Source organism: Meleagris gallopavo, chromosome 1 (genome assembly GCF_000146605.3).
Source record: "Meleagris gallopavo isolate NT-WF06-2002-E0010 breed Aviagen turkey brand Nicholas breeding stock chromosome 1, Turkey_5.1, whole genome shotgun sequence".
Classification (NCBI taxonomy): domain Eukaryota; kingdom Metazoa; phylum Chordata; class Aves; order Galliformes; family Phasianidae; genus Meleagris; species Meleagris gallopavo.
This window is the reverse complement of record NC_015011.2, coordinates 17,091,453-17,096,112: the sequence shown is the minus strand read 5'-3', so window position 1 is coordinate 17,096,112 and position 4,660 is coordinate 17,091,453.

The following is a 4,660-nucleotide window of genomic DNA, read 5'->3' as shown; positions in this document are numbered from 1 at the left end:
GCATTTTAGTCTGTAACTCAGGAAATTACAAGACATTTCTATTTGATCTTCAAGTACACATATTTAGGAGGTCAAGTTGTGGTCCATTAGATCAGCTATACAATCATGAGATTGTGCAGAACATGGGTTTCCCATTTGAAACAGAAGTATTGAAGAGAAGCTAGAAAAATAGGCAGGTCAGAAACTCTTTAAAGAGGACCAACAATACCATGGTCTTTGCTACCTATACAGCAAAGATGATCTTTGGAAAACATAATAAATAGTTGCCAGAACAGTTAAGCCCTATGAGATATCATACAATGAAATACTGAACAAAAGGTGAAAATAACTGTGTAACCATACTTTCAGATTAGGGCTTTAAATCTATATGTTATGCAGTTTATAGAAAACAGAGTATTGTTCAACTTCCTGTGATTTAATCTCTAATACATAATCAAGTTATGTCTTATTTGCATATTTATAGTGCTCTTAGGCATTTAAGGAATGCCAAACAGAACACGCTAGAAGGAATGGATCCATCCTATTACAGAGAATATTTTTATCTATGTGATTTACTACACCTTACTTTTAAAGTGCCATGTTTTATCAATATGGACTTTATACCTACAACATATAATTGCATATTTTCCTTTTCTTGCAATTTACTTCAAATCTCTATTCTTCATTAATAATTTACAGCTCTTCTGTATCCCCCAACAGACATTAATCCTCTAGTCATCATCTATGATGGAGACCGGGAAACACCACTAGTTACCAAGAAGATGAAAGCAATAAAGCTCTAACTAGATCTAGACTAATATTCACACAGAAGTCTAACCATGTCATGCCCAAATTATCTCCATTACTGAAAAACTGGAGCATAAAAAAACTTCTACCAGTATACAATAGCTGGAAAGAGACTTAGAGGACTAATATCTGCCAGAAAATATAAGCTATTTTAGTAATCATTTAAAAGACCTATATTTTCTAATATCATATGTAAAATTAAGATAAGCTTGTAGGAATGTGTGACTTTGTTACTTTGTTAATATGGAGAGCAAACATAGAGCTAACCATTAAGAAATTAATTCCCTTGGAAATAACTTATAGATCTACTTCTCTAAATTTATTTCAAGAGTAGCTTAAGCAGAACCATAAGAACAAATTTGCATGTGCTGACTGATGTAGGGATAGTCCTGAAGGAGTTTGCACTTGAGCATACAAACGTGAAATAGAATCAAATTAGAATGCTAAGAAAATTAACACTAATATAAATACATTACTGAATAGTCCCACATTGCTAATCCCTGGGAAGGATAACTTAAATTCTGTTTTATTTATGAAAATTGATTCTATTAGAGTTCCACTTGCTAAAAATGCTCTAAGCCTCAGGCTATGCCTAAAGGCAGAGGCAACATGCGTGCTGTAAATGCCAAATATTTCTAGTACTTTCTTAAAGTTATTCTGATTTTGCCAAAATTATAATACTATATAATGAGTTTGACATTCAATTACTTTAATAGTATACATACATATGATCTGATTTCCTGTTTGAATTATCTGAAAGGTCTAATTAAATCATAATTTAAAATAATATTAAACTTTGTCAATGTATGTAGCAATGAATGAAGATACCTCTACAGTAAGGGGTTTTACTTTATCTTTTAAAGATTCAGTGCTAAAAAAAACTTATAATACTAAACTTATTAATGAACATAAAAACATATAGTATTTAAAAATTTGAAAAACAGATGCAAAAAATCCAGTAACAGTGAGGAAAAAAACAGTTATAAATATAAAAATATATATAAAACAGTTATAATGCATCTATAAGAATCTCCTTTTTAAAATAATAGTATTAAATATTATGTATTAATATTAAATATTAAATTAATCTACAATACAAATTTAAAAAGTATAATTTATATAATAATACAAAATTTGTCATAAACAGTAAAAGCAAAGTTTTAAAATGTTAGGAAAAAAAAAAGGTTTAAGATTACAAATTTCCAAATGTAACCATTATTTTATCTCGGATGGCAGAATATGTTTCAATTTCTTATTAACTTGAAAAACAATTATTTTCAGTACATGTGATCTTCAGGGAGTTGTTTTAAACTCACACACACAAAACAAATAAATAAAACAAAAGGAAACCAAACCAAGCAAACCAAGCAACAAAACAACAAAAACAAATGAAAAAAAAAAAAACACAAAATAATGGAAAAAAAATACTTAATTCTGATCTGTTTGTTTCAGAAACAACAACATGCTATATTAGAGATATGGAGTCAGAAGTCATTTTTGCTAGAAGATCATTTTTAAGGAGCCAATTATTCTTCATGGGCTTTTGATAGACTCTATGAGTTCATTTCTAGTTTACTGATGATCAAAAATCCTATCACTTCAGTGTATTTTGATGTAACAGAAAATAAACAATCTTGGCTTTAAAAGTTTTTGACTGTGGACTAAAGCTTTAACTAAGGAATTGCCAGTTACAGACTTTTTTTTAATGGTTAAGTAAGCAGTGCATAACTTTCCACAAATTTGTATGAAGTGATGTTACAAGTTTTAGGGAAATTGAGTTATATTTTCAGCCCATAACAAAGTCCCCTTCTGCAATCAATCAAGGCTTTCTTTGCTGGAAAAAATGCATAGGTAAAATAAAATGAAATTCTGGAATGCAATCAGATTAAATGTTGGCCAGCACAGTCAACTGAAAGTCTTACATTAAAGAGAAAATTTCCAACAGCATTTGACAATTTATGCCAGCCTTGAAAAAGACCTGATTCTGCATGTGTGAGGCTTATTTTCTGACGAAAATCTCCAACTCATCTCAGAAACCTCCTTTTTCAAACAACAGGAGGTGATATTATCTCTGTATATTGAATGGACTAACACCACAGCTATATTCTGCTTTTAGCATCTTTTTAATTAGAAAGTGTAAGATATTATTCTTTTACATCATTGTCTCAAAGCTTGCTGGGGAGACAGATGATCAAGTCCAAGCAAGATCTGGGCAAGGGTTGAAAAATCCTTTGTCTGAGGGACACAGATGAACAAGGCCAGGGTCAACGAGAGAGAGACAAGCTGCAGCTTAATGGCCATGAAGCGGTCTTTTGTGTGGACTCATCTCGAGGAAATGGCCATCTCAGGAGGTGCTGCACATGACTCTTGCTCAAGCACCCAGGGATGTCATGTAGGCAAGAGAAAAAGGAGGATAAAAGAGGAATTGAAAACCATGAGGTTTAGGTTTTCTGGCAACAGATTCCTCAAGAAGAAGAAGAGGTTTCTGTCACGAGAAGCCTTACGACCTGCCTCTCTCCCTCCTGAACTTGCTCTGTGCTCTATCTGCATGCTGAAGAAGAGCCAAGGTGTCTGCCATCACATTCCTCACTACAGAATTCCTGCATGCTGACGGACTCTCCTAGGCCTGCTACCTGAGTCCTGCTGCTTCCTCCCGGATTGGCTCCACGACTTCCTCCTGCTACCTGCCTGCTGCCCAAGGCCGGCCACGCTGCTGCTCTCCCCCTGCTGCTTTTGCCTCGGACCTTCGAAACGTCGTGCAACAGGACGGCTGCTGGATCCTGGTGGTGACTATCCCTGCTTTACGCAATTCTTGCTTCTTTCCTATCTTTCCTATTGCCCTCCTTCCCTTCCCCGTCTCCCTGATTAGGATTTATAATAAACTGGTTGGACCAACATTTGAACCATTGTTTCTTAATCTCATGCCGGGTATACAGATATTACAAGAACCTCATCTCCCTCCTATAAATTGGAGCGAGACAGAAAGAACAAGGAAATCAGGAGAAGAAAAAATATCAATGATAACCTGAAGCCTAATATGCTATCTTGCACTGAGAAATGTGCAGAATTTTACTAATGAAGAGAAAAAATAAAGGTGAACACAAGTCAGAATGTCTGACAACGAGGAAGCTGTGATGTTGCAGCTTTTGTTCTGCTGGAACTGTGAGGTGCATACACTTACGGAAATGCATCATTCTGAGTGGTAAAAAGAAACTATGAAAACTACAGAGATCTTACACAGCTATGAAAGATGATGAAATGTCAGATGAAATTCTATGTCAATAAAAGCAAGGTGATGATGATCTCTGAAGTCTCTTCCAACCTAAGCCATTCTAATGCACACAGGAAAAACAGCTATGACTAAAGTGATATATTCCAAATTAGCTGTTATCATCTAAAGGAGATTTATGGAAATCAAACTAGAATTGTTTCAAAATAAACATCAATTCAGAAATCAGTGTCAGGAATGGCATAATTTTCTAAGAAAGAACAAAAAACAAATAGGAAAATGAAACTAAGTATTACAAAACTGCATCAGCTATGCTACTCAGGCAATCTTAAAACTGAAAATACATAGTTGAAATAAATGTTCAAAAGAGGAAACAGAGAGAATCAAAGCACTGGCAAATTAAACTGACTAATCTACTAAAAGAGAACAAAATGAATGTGCACAAGTAGAGTTCTGAGTGTCACAGGAAAAGAGAAACATTACTTACAACACACAGCAGAAGAACGAAGGACATCACACGACATTTCCTGACAGCTGAACTGATTGGCTGAAGATACTATGAAGGCTCAAATGTACATGGTTTCAAACAGTCTCAACTGTTAGGAAAAGCTTCCAGGGACCATGGGAATAAAAAAATTAAAAAGG